The following is a 19738-nucleotide window of genomic DNA, read 5'->3' as shown; positions in this document are numbered from 1 at the left end:
CCTCTGGATGCTGAGACAGTTCATTTATAAAGAAAGATGTTTATTTATAGAAATATAAACCCAACTCATTTCTCTAAGGAAAATCTCAGGAAGTTTTTTACCCTTCCATTGACACTGGCAGAAAGATCTGAATTTCTAACTCTGTACAGAACTTTCTGGCACAGTTGTTAATGATAGACCAGTCCTGTTAATATACAGGGGTTTTATAACTTAATTCAAATATATTTTCCATTTTAAAGTTATAATGACTAAGTACACCTGCTCACTTAAAAATTATCTGTTAGTTGGGTAGTTTTCAATAGCTTAATCATCATTTGATTGTCTCAGTTTGTATTGCAGGCAGTTCACCTGCTCTTCATCTAAACTTAAATGTTTCCTGTTTACATATCGGAAAATATAGAAAGATGATAATATTTAGAAAACAAAGAAAAAACCAAAAGCTGCGTTCAAACGCATTATTTATATAATTATCCTATAATTAAAGTAATTACAGTTTGTGGTGAAAAATAGTCTTTACTTTTATTTGCAGGTTTCTTGAGGGGTGTTTACTGATCATCATAGAGAAACTACATGAAAAATAATTGGAGATGTTCTCATTTCTGTAAAAGATTTAAGTTGCATAGGACATGTTCTTAATGAAATAACTGTACATCTTTAGTCTGTTCAGTGACAGACCAGCATGAAAGAGAGTTAGAATGATGTTCAAAGATATCTGTGAGCTTTTATAATCTTAACTACAGCCACAGCTACTCCGGATATGAATTTTCTGAATAAGAGCGGATTTCTAACATACAATGTTGCAAGCAATAAAAATGGTGCAAATGAAGGATTTCTTGCCTTGTGGTATTTCTTAACTTCTGGATTCAATTTGTTCTTCTTTCTAGAACCAGAAAAGCTGGAAACTTATGAAGTGAAGGTTTAGGTGGCTGTGAAACTACTTGAATACAGCAGCCATAGTTTTGAAAAGACCCTCTATACTATCAAAAATACTGAGCTGAGACACAGACCATGAGGCTGTTACTCAGGAAGCCAACCCAAAAAATGTTTTTCCCTTTCATTGGTAGATAATCTATCACAGGCAGCAGAATGAGGGAGAACAGAACCAGGGGCCATCTCAGAGTACTTCTACCATGGAAGCATGCCTGGTCTGCAGCAGCGTTACTCAGCAGCATATATTGCCTTCACCATAAGAACCCTGCAGACAGACACTGTGGACTACTGGGAGATGACTGAGGGCCCTACTGCTGTTAGGATGTGGACAGGGGTTTCTCACAGAGCCATCCTGACTTTTAAGCCTGGATTTATTCTTTTTCATCTCACAAGCTTCACAGAACTACCCAACAAAGATCATTATGATCAGGCTAATCCTAGAAACGTGTCACATACTTCAAGTAACATATACATGGGACATATTCAGCAAGAAATGCTAGTCAGCTACTACATTTGCTTGATTACATTCATGTAAATATTGATATGTGCACAATCAATATTGTCCAGCACTGTGGAAAATTGGGAAAACTATAAGTCTCATAGCATGACACTTTTATATTGTACAGCTAAAGGGAAGTGTGTATTGACTCGATCTCCAGAGAAAAGCACATATTTATTATTTGAAATGAGCCATATGAAAGGACAAGCTGGATATTTCTACAGTAATAATAGGCGAAGCAGAACCTGTTTGGGAATTTTGTTCTTTCTTCTTTACGAGCTGCAGAAAAATATCTTCACACTAGTTTTCTGTCTGGCCTCATGAGCAGGGGCTGAGAAACAGGAAGCACATAAGGGCTTTAAAACAAAGTTCATAAAAACCGTCCTCCATCACAGCCTCTGACAACGTACTCTAATTTCCAGAGTGGAACATGCTTACACAAGTTGCTGCCTGCAGTCATCATAATAATCGTACATGTGTACTTTCTATTCAGGCTGGAGAATCTCAACTAAGCACCATTTTAGGGCACACAAGAAAATGTCTGTTTCTCTGAGGGACATCTTGAAGCTCTAAAAATGTTCCAAGACTTCCATCTGTGTAAACTGCAGAACATTTACCTGAATGAATTTGTTCTTTGGAGACTTATGAGTTCTAGACGCACTTAGTAACAGCTTAAAAAAATAATATTCTTAAGGATGTCAGATTACTTTTGGGGAAGTTAAATTTCAGAATAGATAGTCCATCTGTCTTACTGATTTAAAGAGTTATTTTTATGATTAAACTGATTATTTAACCAGAAGTGCTCAGACTGGCAGTTGTGTTGGTCTGGCAATTTACAACTTCAGCAGAGGATTTATGAAAACTACACTGTTTTGACATGTTTCCTCCACTTTGCCTTTTTATTTGGTTTTGTGGATCCTCTCCTTTGTTTTAATGTTGACATTCTGGAGGAAGTTTAAGATGCGCTTTCTTAAAGTGTTGATTTTGTTTTTTGTACCAAGCTATATCAGAAACAGAGAAAATCTGATTACAAATGTGCTATAAATTTTGTTCTATTTTAATGTGAAGAGCAGTTTAATAAAAATTTGTTTTACAGTCAAGGATCACTCTTCTGCTTTTCCTAGGAACTCACCTCATATCTGGTACCTGATATCTGTATCCCTTTGGAAAGAGGGGACCTTCCTTTGGAGCATACTTGGAAGTCAATGACTTGTGAATCCAAGCCCTTTTCAGAATTGCTTTCACAGAACCACAGAATGGTAGGGGTTGGAAGGGACCTCTGGAGATCATCTCGTCCAACCACCCTGCTTGAGCAGGCACACCCAGAGCAGGGGGCACAGGAGCGCATCCAGGTGGGTTTTGAATGTCTCCAGGGAAGGAGACTCCACAGCCTCCCTGGGCAGCCTGTGCCACTGCTCTGTCACCCTCACAGGAAAGAAGTTTTTTTCTCATATTGAGGTGGAACTTCCTGTGTTTCAGATTGTGCCCATGGCCCCTTGGCCTGTCATTGGGCACTATTGAAAAGAGTCTAGTCCCACCATCCTGACACCCTCCCTTTAGATATTTATAGGTATTGATGAAATCCCCCCTCAGCCTTCTCTTCTCCTGGCTAAACAAACCCAAGTCTCTCAGCCTTTCCTCATAAGAGATGTTGTCCACTCCCCGATCATCTTCATATCTCTCCACTGGACTTCCTCAAGCAGTTCCCTGTATTTCTTAAACTGGGGTACCCAAAACTGGACACAGTACTCCAAATGTGGTCTCACTAGGGCAGAGTAGAGGGGGAGGAAAAGTTTCTTTTCTCCAATTGTAATTACATTTGAGTTAAGTCTTTCACAAGATATACTCAGGCTTTATTCTAATTTACAAAAATTTAAAATCTATTAAGAATTTGTAATCATGGGGTGTACTGCTGCTTTCAGTTTTCTGTACAATCACTCTGTTTTGTAGTCACTAATTTTTCTGGCTTTTTCTCACTCTTTACCATGACTTCCCTTTTTCCTTCTCAAAATGAAGATGGAACTTGGGTAGATGGAGACTGATTAAAGGAACTTTTCAAAACGACTCATCTCTATTGTGTCTTTGGAATCTTTTCAGTCAGTGGCCAGAATTCCAGTTGTCTTTGTGAGAACAGAGTTTTGCCAACACAGGGTATATTTGAATACATATTTTTACTTGTATTTTTGTTTCCTATTTTTTGTCTCAGGCTCTTTTTTGCATTATTTGGCAGTCCAGTATGACAACATCTCACAAAATTATACTTTTAATTTTTAAACACTTTTTTGATAGTGACTGATTTTCTATTAATGCCTATGTATGCCTGTCTTGGGAAATCAGATATGGCTTAGGCAAACAAACATGCTAGTTGAGAGTTTCCCCTCTGAGATACTCCATATATCAAGGACTAGATTTATATTATGTAGGTAAAATTGTCTAACTCTCTTGAATGTGTAGATGTACTTTAATATTTGATTAATTACAAAATAACCAAGAAAAATGCAAGAACTTTAAACTGCTTGAAGACTTAAATTCTAACCACTAAGATTTTGAGCTAAACAGGAAACATTTCTCACCATTTGCAGATTGTAATTACCATATTGACATAATATGAGATTTCTCATACTATAAAGTCTACTGCCATTGGCCTCTATAGAAAAATCTCTCATACTTTCCCTTTTCAGCAAAGATATATTTTTACGGAATAACCACCTCATTCTCTTTTTTTTTTTGCCAAATTAATCGTTTTTAAAATTTAAATTCCTTAACCTTATTCAAGTACAGAATTTCACACACTAGGTTTTATAAACTCTGCAGCAATGGAAGATATTTTTGTGTGTTCTTTGCCAAAGGTGTCTCAGGTCTTTGTAGACCAACTAAGGTGTCCAGAGAAAGAATTATCATCCTCTCATACCACAGAAATTCTTCTTGCTTGTTTTTTATTTCTCACTGAAGAGCTGAATCTTATAATCTAAGCACAAAAAAAAGTTTTTTTTTCGCCCCTTCAAAGCTTTTGGATGGTACACAAAAGATAATCCACACTTTAAACAACAGCTCAAATGGTATCTCTTCTGGTGTATGCTGTGGAATTTGAGTAGATGATTTGTTTCTACTTTGCACTGAGATAATTATTCGAAGACCTTAGTTGTTCTTCAGAAGAACACTATTTTTAAACTATTACAACTCCTTAACTGCTGTTCCTAGGAATTACTCATGATGCCATAAATTTGTGTCCAAAGAGGCACAAAGAGGGGAACTTTGACAAGATATGCAATAATAATAGGATGTCTATCTTTTTAACGCTGAAATAGTGTCTGGTTATTTGGTTGAGATATCAGAACAGAACAGGACTGATCATAAAACTTGTATACTGCTCTGAACCCGCTTTCCCCAATGATTTTTCCTTTCTTCTGCTCAGCCTTTGTAAAAGTTTAAATGAACTCACTCTAAGTTGAAATTCATAAGAAAATATCCAATAATATTTTAATTTAAAAAAAATCCCTGGGTTTTTTTTTTGCTTCCTTGTAGGTGACCAGCACCAACATCTGCAGCCATGTGTAATTCCAAAGCACCTTGTCACCAGACAAATAGGTCAAAATTATTTAAGCTTTCCTGTTGTCACTGTAATTACAAGCACAGGTTCAAGAAAGAGCTCTAAGCTGCTTGTCACCTGCTTCTCTTTTATGTCTTCACCACCACCTCAAACTTTTAGGGAAAAAGAAGTCACCAGAAGTTAAGCTACCAGCAACTATCATATTTTCAAGAAGAAATGACTGAAAATACTGGGAACAGGTTTCACAGCAATCATCTTATTTCATTGCTTTCCTAAGAAGATACTCAGAAAGAATATCAAGCTTTTTTTTTTAAAAAAAAAAAACCAACCTTTTTTTTTTCTTAAGGGAGTTTGATCTAGTCAGGATGACCTATGGTTTGAGGATCAGGAGATCTCAAGTGGTATTACCACTGATTTGCCGCATCATTCAGGAGTACTCTCTTTGTTGCAGCACAATTGTTTTTCTGATGGAAAGAGAGACCTAATATTTATCAACCTGAAAAATGGGGGGTTGTGACAACTACGCACTGATTTAACCATAAGAAGTACTTCACTGCCTGAAGTACTCTGGTTACAAGTTTTATGCCTGATATTATCATTATCTTTTTTTGTTACTGTTAAGGAATAAGTTTTACTTCACTGTTACTAATAAATGTATTTTCTAAAACATGAGCAAAACACTTCTTACAAAAGATGGCTTTAAAATGTGTACAGGGGTGCACATGAAATCATAAATAGCTAATCTGAAAAACAATTTCCCTATTCTATTAAAAACAAATGAAATGAGAAAAATTTGCATTTTCCTTAAAAGAAGCAATTATAAATATTCATAATTATGCAAACACTTAAAAGAATGATATTCTGCTGTGTAGAAAAATAACAAGGAATTTCTGAATGTAGAAACTAAACTGATTTTACCTTTAAGAGCAGGAATCTTGGTCACGGGGAAGTTTTTAGGTCTCACATGAAAATTTAAGTCCTTCATCAGGAGTTATGAGGCAAGCCTGCTTACATATTTTTCAAGGTATAACTGTGACTTATTTATGTTATTGTACATTCCTAACAGGTCTTTGTCATATAACATTTTAAAGCAAATAGACTGGATTTTCGTTCCTCCGATACATGAATTAGCTCATTACAACAATTTCATTAAGATATTGTGGTATTGTAGGTTTTCAAGAAATAAAAGAATTTGGATATTCATACAGCAAAGGGAATATAAAGAATTAGAAGAACAAGAAACAGAAAAGCTTTAAGGATGACACTGAAGACATCAATGTTAATACTTAATTGCCTCAGCCAATATGTGAGTGATGCCTACGATTTTCTGTAGCATCTACAGGAGTCTCACGAGTTGACAGGTTTAATACAGAATGAAAATACCTATGGTAAACAATCAGATTAATAAAGCATATCAGGTCTATCATGACAGTAAATATTTCAAGGCTTTGGAATGCTGTCTATTCCTTTCTACACATTTAGTCTCGTCCCCCTCTCCTCCCTCATTGAATAAGAGTACTTGTATTCTTGGCGGGAAGCATATATGTAAGGATATCTACGAAAAGCCAGAGTTTCTTTTCCTAGACAAAGTAATCAAGTTGACATATCATGTGTCCCACTCTCTTTGAAGATGGTGATGGGTGGAGGTATCTCGTTTTATTCTTATGGGAGAGCAATATGAGTAGGAAAGAGCACTAAATATCTGTAAGATCAATTTAGTAATTATTGCTTGAACCTGTCAAACAGAGGCCATTTGGCCAACTTAGAAGGGTCTGAATTTACAAGGCATCATCTTTGAACAAATATAGATAATGAAAATTTCAAGGCTGGGTCTCAGTGTGGTGCACAGGAGGTGCAAAAAAAATCCCATTAGCTACTAACAGGATTTGTGCCCCTGTGCCTCATGCGCCACTTTGAAAATTCACTCTCAGTCATCTGGAAGCAAGGTAATATGCCAGGCATTCAAGATTACATCGTTAGAATACAGACAAGAAGCTTAATCGGCTATCATGTACAAAGTATTAGACGCATAAAGAATTGCTTATGGTTAAATATTTAATTTCAAGCTTGGATTTTTCTACCTTGGATTTTTTACTACCTATATGTGAGTGTTTAATCCAATAAATTAGTGAATCTTTACTAATTTGTAACTCAGCTTCACAGTTAGTTGGAAATTGTTTCCAATATCAAACCCACAATGTTATCTAAAGTTCAAAGAATTCCACAAAACTTTACTCATAAAATGGGAACGGTTCAGTTATATGAAAAAATAACAACCCACACATATGCACATGCAAACTATGAATTTACACATCTTATTGCAAAAGTGTGTTATGGTAACTGTAGTCCAGATAGACCTCCATGTTTTTAAATCAGTAGGATTTCATTCACATCATCAGATTTTTATTGTAATGAAAATTCTTTGGGTTTCTCTTAGAGGGTTTTGGATAAAAAAAGTCAGTGAAGTACACAATTTGCACTATAATTTCTTCCTAAACATAGGTGTACTGCTAACTGTAGAAATCGTTCTTATTTTCTGTCTCACATCAGGAAATGAAATTGGAACATGTTGAGCAGGTCCAGGGGGGTACGATGGGTGGAGGCCATCATATCACACTCAGTCCGTGAATTCATACTAATGACTGACTCAGGTCAAAACAATTCATGCCAGATCTTCTACTTATATAAACTTCTACCATGTCTTTTAGTCGAGAAAAATGTAAGTGGACAGCCAGGAGTACTAGCTTAATTAACTGTATCAAAGACATTAAACGTCTTGACTACAAAACTGTGAAAGAAAATGACACCCAGAAGATTCCTTAGAGCACTTTTCCCCAGTCTTATAAAAAATGTCACATAGTCGGTGAGCCACTCAAGAGATAAGTAGCTTCTAATCATGAAAAGATGTGTTTGAATTTATAATCATAATCCTTCGTATGGTTGAGTATGAAGAGTTTATCGACATGTCTTCTAGTGAGATGAAATAGTGTGTTATACTAAATGTTATCATTTCAAAAAGATCACTACATGCATGACGTAGTGATGAGTAATACCTGAAGGAACCAAACCTTTAAATGCAAAATATACTGGGTTTGGACAAGGATGTTTGGTAAGGCTGTCTCTGGAGTCATTGCATACACTGACAAAATCTTCTTGTTCATCATACTGAGAGTCCTTTTGATAGCATTGCACTGCCTTTCCTCCAAAACAGCACCGGAAGCTGTGTTTAGCCTTTGGAAGATAAGCTGAAGCTATTATTGAAAACATCTAATGAACTCAGAAAAATTTTCTCTGGTGAAATAGTTAAGTCATGATACCTTTATATTAATGTGTACTCCCCTTTTGCATAAATCTTTGCCCTCAGAAGTCTAGCTCTGAGGGCAGCCACCTCCACAGGCCAACTCTAGCCCTGCCAGGTTGTGTGGCTAGCTAAGCACTCCTCTCCTTTTATGTGGAGACCAGAAAAAAAAGGAAAATCTAATAGCCTTCCAATGGTATAGGTAGGAAAAAAGCAAGTTTTTCAGAAGTTAGCCTTTTTAGATGGTAGGTAGATATTTCTTAGAGTTATTTATATTTTAATTAAAACCTAAGTATTATCCCCAACTTCTCAATTTTTCTTGAAGAACCAACTTGCTCAGATTAGCCAGACAGTTTGGGTGTGATCTCTGATGCTTGAAGTAACTTCATGAAGTCAGTCCTGGTGAAATCGGAGGTGTTGGGTTTATGCTGTGTCTTGGGGTCATGGCACAAAAATGACTCTGGCTGCTAACTTGGATGATGTATCTATCTTTCTAGTATCTGGCTTCTTATGAGGTAGGCAGAACCCAATAGCTAGGCATTTAAGGTCTCTAGAGAATGCATGGGAGGACACAGAGCATTAAGACAGAACCCAAACCACCCCAGGAAGCTAAGCATAGAAGGTACAATATCATATACATGTGCAGACTGTGTAATGTGTAATGTTTGGAGTCTGACAGTTCAAAATTCTAAGCAAAAGGATACATCTTCAAATTTCCCACTTATACAGGGCTGTGGAGCGGTACCTCCTGAAGGTAGGGAGATACCTGTTTTCCTTTAAAAACTGGCTTTTGCAATTGTGATGCAATATTAGAGGAGGTAGGGCTGCTTTTAATTCTTCTTTCAAAGTCCAGCCTTGTGGCTCATGTCCAAGTAAATGGAAGGCAGCCAGGCTTGATCCCCTTTGCCTGAAGAAGAGTTGGTCAACAGTGTTCCTGTGTTACCAGGCTAAATAAAGCTACTGCTGGAGTAATGGTGAAGAGAGGAGAGATACTGGAGGGGAACAGAATCACAGAATTGTAGGGCTTGGAAGGGACCTCTGGAGATCATCTCGTCCAACCACCCTGCTTGAGCAGGCACACCCAGAGCAGGGGGCACAGGAACATGTCCAGGCAGGTTTTGAATGTCTCCAGGGAAGGAGACTCCACAGCCTCCCTGGGCAGCCTGTGCCACTGCTCTGTCACCCTCACAGGAAAGAAGTTTTTTTCTCATATTGAGGTGGAACTTCCTGTGTTCCAACTTGTGCCCATTGCCCCTTGGCCTGTCATTGGGCACTATTGAAAAGAGTCTAGTCCCACCATCCTGACACCCTCCCTTTAGATATTTATAGGTATTGATGAAATCCCCCCTCAGCCTTTTCTTCTCCTGGCTAAACAAACCCAAGTCTCTCAGCCTTTCCTCATAAGAGATGTTGTCCAGTCCCCTGATCACCTTCATATCTCTCCACTGGACTTCCTCAAGCAGTTCCCTGTATTTCTTAAACTGGGGTACCCAAAACTGGACACAGTACTCCAAATGTGGTCTCACTAGGGCAGAGTACAGGGGGAGATAAACCTCCCTCGACCTGCTGGCCACACTCCTTTTAATGCACCCCAGAATACTGTTGGCCACCTTGGCCCCAAGGGCACATTGCTGCCTCATGGTCAACCTGCTCTCCACCAGTACTCCCAGGTCCTTCTCAACAGAGCTGCTTTCCAGCAGGTCAGCTCCCAGCCTGTGCTGGTGCACGGGGTTGTTCCTCCCTGGGTGCAGGACCTTACAATTGCTTTCGTTGAGTTTCATGAGGTTCCCCTCGGCCCAGCTCTCCAGCCTGTCCATGTCTTGTTGGATGGCAGCACAGCCTTCTGGTGTATCAGCCACACCTCCCAGCTTGGTATCATCAGCGAAATTGCTGAGGGTACACTCTATCCCATCATCCAGGTCATTGACGAATATATTAAACAGGACTGGACCCAGCATAGACCCCTGGGGAACACCGCTAGTGACAGGCCTCCAACCAGACTCTGCACTGTTGATCACAACCCTCTGAGTCCTGTTGTTGAGCCAGTTCTCTGTCCACCTCACTGTCCACTCATCCAACCAACACTTAGCTTGCCCATGAGGATGCTATGGGAGACAGGGTCAAATGCCTTACTGAAATCAAGACAGACAACAACCACTGCTCTCCCTTTGTTGACCCAGCCAGTCTCACAATCATAGAAGACTATCAGGTTGGTCAAGCATGATCTTCCCTTGGTGAATCCATGTTGACTACTTGCGATAACCTTGTCCTCTACATGCCTGGAGATGACCTCCAGGATGAACTGCTCCATCACCATTCTGGGGATGGAGGTCAGGCTGACTGGCCTATAGCTCCCCAGGTCCTCCTTCCTGCCCTTTTTGAAGACTGGAGTGACATTTTCTGTCCTCCAGTCCTCGGGTACTTCTCCTGTCCTCCACGACCTTTCAAAGATAATGGACAGTAGCTCAGAAAGAAAATCCGCCAGCTCCCTCAGCACTCACGGGTGCATCACATCGGGGCCCATGGTTTTGCGAGGATCCAGTTTGCATAGGTGATCTCTGACCCAGTCTTTCTCAACCGATGGTAAGTCTTCCTTTGTCCCAATTTGTCCTCTCTTCTCTGGGGGCTGAGATGCCTGAGGGCCAGCCTTAGCAATAAAGACCAAGGAAAAGAAGGCATTCAGTAACTCTACCTTCTTTCATCCGGCGTTACCAGGGCCCCTTCCTTGTTCAGCAGTGGGCCCACTGTATCCCCAGTCTTCCCTTTACTGCTGATGTATCTAAAGAAGCCCTTCTTGTTATCTTTGACATGCATTGCCAGATTTAATTCCAAGTGGGCCTTGGCCTTCCTCGTCACATCTCTGCATACACTGACAACATTCCTATATTCCTCCCAAGTGGCCAGTCCCTTTTTCCACATACTGTGAACCTCTTTTTTCCATTTGAGTTTCTCTAGGAGCTCTTTGGTCATCCATGCAAGTCTCCTGGCTTCTCTGCCTGACTTATTCCTCCTGGGGATGCACCAATCTTGAGCTCGGAGAAAGTTGTCCTTTAATACTATCCAGCTCTGTTGGACCTCCCTGCCTTCCAGAGCCCTAGCCCATGGGATTCCCCCTAGCAGGTCTTTGAGTAGACCAAAGTTGGCCCTCTTGAAGTCCAAGGTTGTAATCCAACTTGTTGCCCTGCTTCTACCCTTGCAGTATTCTCAACTCAACCATCTCATGGTCACTGCAGCCAAGGCTACCCCCAACTCTCACATCCTCAACCAGCCCTTCCTTTTTTGTTAGGATAAGGTTGAGCAGCACATCTCACCTTGTTGGCTCCTCCACCATTTGCATCAAAAAGTCGCCCTCGATGCTCTGTAGGAACCTTCTGGATCGTGCATGACTTGCCGTGTTGCTTTTCCAGCAAATATCAGGGTGGTTGAAGTCCCCCATGAGGACCAGGGCCTGTGATTGCAAGGCTACTTCCAGCTGTCTGTAGAAGGCTTCATCAACTTCCTCTTCTTGATCAGGTGGCCTGTAGCAAACGCCCACAACAGTGTCACCCACATTTTGCTGTGCCTTAATTTTTTACATACAAGCTCTCAACCTGTTCTCCTTCCACTCCAAGGCAGAGCTCGATGCATTCCAGTTGCTCCCTCACATAAAGAGCAACTCCCCCACCTTGCCTTGCTGGTCTGTCTTTCCTGAAAACCCTGTAGCCATCCATGACCACATTCCAGTCATGCAAGCTATCCCACCATGTCTCTGTGATTGCAATGAGATCATGGCCCTGTGACTGCACGCAGACCTGTAGTTCCTCCTGTTTATTCCCCATGCTGCGTGCGTTGGCGTACAGGCATTTCAGAAAGGTGCTTGAGCATACAGGTTTCCCCGGAGGGGTGTACCCGCTACAGCTATGCAAACCCTTGAGGCGGCTGGGCTCCTGGTTGCCATCGCATGAGGCCACCATGGCACCTTTATCACTGCTCAGGGTGTCCTGTCTTATTCCCCATTGTGTGTGGTGGCATTAGCATTGCCAGTTTGTCCCCCTCCCCCCAAGTTCCTCAGTTTAAAGCACATTCTTTCCTTTCTGTTCAACCTGATCTCATCCACAGAAAATAAGAGTCATAGGGCCAGAAAGCACAGGGCCTGGAAACATAAGTCTAGCCCATACTTCAAAGACAGTTCTTACATATTATGGGCAACAGATGGTAAAATGCATTAGTAATGCTGAAAGCAGTTGTTAGACTCAGGTTTTGACCTGCTGGGTGCTCTTGCAACTGTGATACAGAGTCATGCCCCATCTTTGCAGTGCATTTGAATATTCTTATCATAAGACTAAATATGGCTATCTTTTACATATCAAGGCCCCTTTACAGAGCTCTGGGTAGTGCAGTCTTAGTTAAATGAAAACTGCCCTCAGCTGTTAGCCTTTCCAAAAAGTTTTTGCAGACCACCTGAGGTATTTAAGTGGGAATTATGTAGTCTGAATATTTCATATTACTAATTATCTCCCACAAATCCTTACCATGTCCTCAGATAGTTAGATCTGTTGTAATTGCTCCACAGCAATTTACAGAAGGTGAGAGAGCAAGTTCACCTTGTTTCAAAATCCTTTCCCATCACAAATTACTCTTTCATTCTAATAGCAATTTAGACCATTGATGGAAAGGTTTTTTTCCTTAACAATTTGAAATAACCTAGTCATTACAGGTCAGGAGCTTATGCTGAATATAACTATGGATATATAATGATACAACTGGATGGACTCAAAAACAACAAATAAAAGTACTTCATATAGAATACAACTGTTCCTTACCTTCCTTCTGAGTTTTGTGCTCTCTGATATGTACTTCATTTTAGATTTTGATGGTAGAGACTCATCCAATTTAAACCCAATTTTGCCTTTGCTCAGAATTTACAGAACATGGAATTTAGAGTGAATGACCACATTTCTACTGTCTCAGCAGTGGCTTCAATAATACTTTTTTTTTGTTTATAGGGAGCATGGAGAAGACATGGCACTTGTATTTGGATTCCAACTTGTGGACTGCTTGACAGTCTTCTTTTTCCATAATGTATTCATCACAAGATATATTGGTTATGCAATAAAGTATTTTTTAATTGCTAGCTTTAGAAATATTTAAGTACCCAATTATTTTTATCTAAAAGACTATTATGGAAAAAAAGTTAAAAATGGATAGGTCCACGGCTAGACAAGGATTATGGGTTGCACAGCAAGAGCACTGAGCCTTTGATGAAGTGCATAAATAATTAGTAACACACTTTAAGACATCGTTCTCTTGGTTCATAGTACCTGTGCTCATTTAATTCCAGCTGAAAATATGCCCATTCATTCACAGTGAAGGACAGCTAAATTGGTGACCAAGTCAAAGAGAAAAGTGATTCATATTGAAGCACCAAAGGCCAAATATTTTCTGCACATACACAGATCAGACACTCATTCAGGATTAGGCACCACTACAGATTTATCTTGCCCTAGCAAAAGATCACAGGGAACATGAGACAGACTTGGATGTGGCAGTCTAGCACACATAAATGTAGGTATGTGGGTACGTGTAATAATTTTTAACAACTAATTCTGAATATGTGATTGATATTTAGTAACACGGGCAGGAGGTTAATAAAAACCAGTAACACCCCATAAATAGGCTGTCCCATATTTGCTTTTTTCAAAGTTACATAACAGTTTTCACAAATATTGGTGGGATTAATTTGGTCAGCAGAAGTGGATATGAGCTTCAAAATCAGTTGGTGTCTTCACTGAACTTCACTAAACTGCATCTCAAAAACCTTCATGACAGTATTTTCACATTTGCACTTAAAGATGCAGGCAGAACACCTAATGTAAGTTCAACATGACTAAAGATAAATGGTTAAGTTCCATTATGTACTCAAATTGCTTTGAAATTCTGGTCTTGGTGTACATATACTTACAAGGAGGAACAGGAAAAGATGTCAGGAGATATGACCAGACAACGGTTTATCCACCTCAAATAGTAAATACTAAGGTCATTGGAGAACTGTTCCACATCAGTCCATTGGTTTGCAGAATTCCCCAAAATATTAAACAAATAACAAATAAATACAAAGCCAATGAAGACTGCTTGCTAACTTTGCTCCCTGTTCGAGTCACTTACAGACCACTTTTGCAAAGTTGTTTACAAAACCAGTACAAAATCAGTTCCCCACGTCAACGTATCCCCAGTTTGGACTCTCACACACAGGTGTTTTTATATTACGTTATGTAAATCAGCATTGCTGTCAGCTCCATCTGTGATACTTGCCTCTTAAGTGGACTGCTCCAGTTGGGGTGAAGTGGCTCTGTTAAAAGAAGTCAGAAAGAGACCATAGACTTACTTCAATCTCAACAGCATATTTTTATCCTAACGATTTTTCTGCAGCAGCAACATATACTATAAAATGTACTGTACTATGGATACCATTAAACAGGCTTACATTTTGGTCATTCCTTATATTTCTGAGTTTATGCTATGCTTCTCTCTCTAGGCCAGCTAGGTAACTGTACAGCTTTCTGACTCTTTCTACACCATCTCTCTGAAATATAGTATTTCCTGTCCTTCTGCACAGCTATAATTCTCACCAGGTTGTCTTGTATCTTGGTTACAAAAGCAATCCCTTCTTTGGCCTTGACAAAAATGTGAAACAGCAACCATACCTTTCCCATATGCAGAGAAGCCTTCTGCAGAAATGACTGCTCCTCAGAGGTCAACACTGAATGTTTGTCTTTCTGCATACACTTCTCTAAACATCTGCTACAGAGTTGTATAGACCTGACCTAATACCATGTCTTAATGTTCTTAAGTAGGTTAATAAATCTTTCTTCTTTCTTTCATACTTACTTTCTTATCTTTCTTGTACTTGACAGGGCTCCTATTGATGTCATTATAAGATACTTCGCAATATTTTAGGATTTTCTTGGAAAAGGTGTAAATACAGCAGAGCAAGGGGATAGAATTGGCTGGAAATGCTAAGACTTCTTGGTAAAAAGGCTCAGACAGCATGTTTTTGAAGAAGATATGCATCAAATTGACTGTCAGTCAATTATGTAGTAGAGTTGTATGAGTTCCACACCAAGGGCAAAAAAAACCCTGAAATAACTATAAATTCAATTTTAAATGTATGTAGTGAGGAATAGTGCTGTAGCACATTAGTGCAGTTAGAATGGAGATACAGTGTTTTTCATAAGCATCTGCTTCTGTGAGAGCAACTATGATGTTTCTTTTCCTTTTCATTTTCTTTTGCTGAGCAAAAAACAGTGAAAAAGACATAATGAGGGTTGACTAAAGAAATTTAGAAAGGAATTTGGCTTTTAGGAAAAATATCCCCAGATCTAACAATAATTATAAATCTAGAAATTTTCTGATAGTAAATGCAGAAAATACTATTTATCTATTAATTTATTTGTTTCAGATTTCAGAAACTTTTTACTATACATTAAAAACAGATTAAAACTGCAAGGATTTTCCCTTATTTGATTTTCCATCCTTTTTATTAGTATTTTTATTTCATCCTGAAGAAAAAAAATAGAAGAAATTAGGGAAAAATTATGGCAAAAACTTTTGAGACCCAAACCCCATATATAATTATTACTTTAATTTCTAAAAATAATACTAATGAATCCTCATAATTTTCATTTTGAGGTGAAAGAACATACATAATTTTAAAAGATTAATTAAGGCTGTCAACTGTCTTTGATTAGGTTTGCTTTTACAAATAAGGAAGACTTGGCATAGTTGGTGGTTCACGTAGACTATATTAGGGGTCAGGCTATAGGACCAAACTGTATCACTTTACCCCTGGCCGAAGCTTAGGGCAATGTCCACAGCGGTAAGTGTTTGGCCCTTGAAGGTAACGTGGTATGTGACGTGAGTCCATCTTTTCCTTTGAGGGATGAGAAATGCTTTGGCAAAGCTGTCAAAGCTTTTTGGATGGTGATAATCCTGGCACTGCTGGCTTTTCCATCCCACTGCTCCATACAGCCAGAGCCATCCTGCCAGGTGTCTGCAGCTGGGTGCCTGCAGCCTCCCTTGCCCAGTGACCTTGCATGCTGCAGCCCAGCATCCTGACAATACGCAGCCTGCCTGCCAGAACTGCTGGCCTCGCAGAGTGACAAAGAGTCAATGCAACTGTGACTAGCACTGCCGTCAAAGAGAGGTGACTTGCCATGGACGCCTGCACTCAGAGGAACTCAGTGCTGGATGTGGTCCATGGGAGCAGCATGCTGACCTGGCCTTTCCCTTCTGCACGTGATTACCAAGCAACCCGCACGCTAAACGTGCGTTGGTCTAGCCAACAGGTACAACTGGGCATTTTCCTATGGTCCATACAAAACCTTCCAGGCTGAGAGGTGATAATCTCAACCACATGGTGACAATGTGATGTCCACCAGCTCAAGAGAGAAGCAGCAGTCTGCACCAGACCCACTGTCTACAGTCACCTCAATGGGAGAAATGCAATTGTAACCTCTTATTGGCTGCATCTCCGCACACTACTGCTACACTTTCCTCCACCATATGGCGTGCTATAATATGGATTTGCAGTGAGATTTCTTGGGTTGTTTTCTGGATTTCATTGGGCAGAAAATACCTCACAAATATTTAAAGGATTATCTTTTATGGAAAATATATACATCTACATTTGTTTCCATTAGTACGTTAACATACTTATCAGTCAGTGCTTTGCACCTGAGGTGTCCCGAGATTTTGGGAATATCTAATTAATAAGTTCTCATGAGACCTATATAGCAGTCCTGAGTCCATCCAGCCAAATTCATTGTGAAATATTTCTGTAGTTGGGCGTCTGTGGCCCAGAGCTGGGTGATTACTTCCAATAAATATTATCGTAACATGTCAGCTCTTAAGTGGCTCCAAATTTTCCTGTGATTTATAAACCACTAGAATGCAGCCTAAGAAACTAAGTATAAATGTAGGACAATGACTGATACAATGTAGAGAGAAGCTATGGATTCTAGGCGCTCATCTGAAATTCCCGCATCACTGAGCATTTCAGTATATGAGCTAGTTTCTTTCAGGACCAGGGGCAGTAGAGAGTAAATCTGATCGTTCTTACTCAGACAGGAAAGTCTGAGGACAATATTATCAATGAAAGATGGGGAACCAGTATGGTTCAGGCAGTGGAGTTTTGGTAAGCGAAGATTAAGAAAGAGACTGATACAAGAAAAATCATAGTTACAGTCTAGCAGTTTATATTTTAAGACTGTCTGAGTTTATAAGCATCTCAGGAGATCTTGGTCAGAGAAAGCTGCAGAGTCCAGAAAGCTTTCTCTGAGGAAGTAGGACACTAAATCAAATGCAGAGAGTGGAGGTTTGTTTCTCAGCATGGTGATTCAAAGGGACCTTCTGGCTGTGCGATAGCAGGTTAAAGTGGAGCTGGCTTGTGGTTCTTCCACAATGTCACTCTTAGAAACATGCATCAAATGATAACATCTAATTCAAAATCCTATTTTAATTCCTTCTTGACCCAAGAACACTTTCAGTTCCGAATTCTTCATTTAGGGCTGTTTTCTAACTGTGAACTTTGGGAGATACTTTCATCAAACAATAGATTTTGTACTTAACTAAAATAAGGATATATTTTTACACATTCACCTAAGGATAACCCTGAATGTATTCTAGTGTCCTGAACACATTGTTAAGTCAAACTCACAGAAGATTTGAATTTTAAAGGGAAAAATATTATGTACCCTGATTATTCATGAACTAAAAAGGTCAGACACAGCTTTACCATATATAGAGTTTAGAAAACCTCAGGTATGTAAGGCCATTGGGATTCAATAGATCCCAAGGGTACAAAGTAAGGGCACAGGTGTTAAACAGGTACCACACTTCTTTAAATTTCTTATATTTTTCTAAATTATCATTTTGGGTAATTTAACACTGTAGGACAAGCAAAGTGTACTTTCTTTGCTGTTACCAACAAGCCATTTATTGCTTCTGTAGCCGCAGAAATAAAAGGGTTTGGGTTAAAGAAATTTAGGTACTTTATACTGTATACTTATGCAGGTTTTTTCCAAAGTATTTGAAGGGAAAAATAATAATAACAAAAAAAGCCCAATAAATACCATCAAGGTGCACTTCAGCATTTATGCACACTAAGATTATTTGCTACCTCTGGCAAATTTAAAAAGAAAGCTTCTGAAAGACAAGTTGTGGAAAAAATACTGTTAAAACTTACTCTGTACAACGACGATTGCACAGATCATACATGAAAATGGAGGATTTTTTCTTTAATTTGTTTTGTTGCATTTTATCTTTATAAAGTAATCTGCTTATTTACATTTCAAGTGAAAGCAGTGTTAGCCCTATGAAAGAAAAAAGCACATTTCAGTTTGAAATTTAATTTTAGCACTTTTAGCTGATTTTTTTTCCCTTTGGAGATATATTTTTATTACATAAGATAATATATAAGTGGCACAAAATTCCCCCTTGGTTTATATTAAAAATATTTACAATAGTCCATAAATATGTCAGCTACTTTATAAGTGTTTAGTATTGAATGGATTGATTAAATAACTAGCTAGATACATAATTAAGTTCTCAAGGTCCTTATTAAGCTTGTGTATAACAGCCAATGAGAAGTGATGTGGCTGCTTTGGGGTGAGCAAAGCTTTTAAACGTTACCCTTCAACCCACACAGCAGTCTCCTTTTCTTCACAAAACTATGTTCTTGTCCATAATTTTAAGGGCCTTTGTAAATGGTGTAAGCAGCAGGACCTTTGGATCAGCAGCAGTGATTTTTCCAGTTAAATGTGTAATTCACCAAATGGAAGGACAGACACCTTGGAGACATCATTATTCTTCACCTATCTGTCAGGAACTACAGAGGATCTAGCTGGTTCAGTTGCAGTCCTTTTATCTTCAGGCTGATTTCTACAATTTTTTCAAATAGATCCACAATGTATTCATCACACCATGAGCAAGAATTTCAGCCCTAGCATCACCAGTTATATAAGTTTTGAGTGAGTAAACTAATTTCCCCTGATTTCAGTCACATGAAGCAGTGGGTGGAAAGGTCACTCTCATTAGTGGGGAGATATGCTGCTGCCCTGGTGGCCAACTGGCTTTGCACCCTTTTAGTTATTGATCTGGGAACATACAGAAGTAGGCAATGGCTGCAGGGCAAAGCTCAGCTCTCTCTTCTTGAGGCTCTCCTAGGAAAGCTACCAAAGGTTTCCTTCTATGCTCTGGATCTCTGCTATGGGTAATTAAGGTTAGGTGAGTGAAATAACTAAAAGCAAAAATTTGGATTACTAGTTCCCCCTGGAAAAATCTTTCAGGACAACAAATCTGGGTAAAATTTTCTTGGCATAGCAGAACACCATCAAGTCAAAGTGACTCAACATTTAGTTTTCAGAAAGCAAAATCTTTCTGCAACCAAAGCCAATGGAAATGTTTGATATCCATAATTCAATTG

The sequence above is a fragment of the Phalacrocorax aristotelis genome, chromosome 2 (assembly GCF_949628215.1).
Source record: "Phalacrocorax aristotelis chromosome 2, bGulAri2.1, whole genome shotgun sequence".
Taxonomy (NCBI): Eukaryota; Metazoa; Chordata; class Aves; order Suliformes; family Phalacrocoracidae; genus Phalacrocorax; species Phalacrocorax aristotelis.
Note: the sequence above shows the minus strand (reverse complement) of the source record.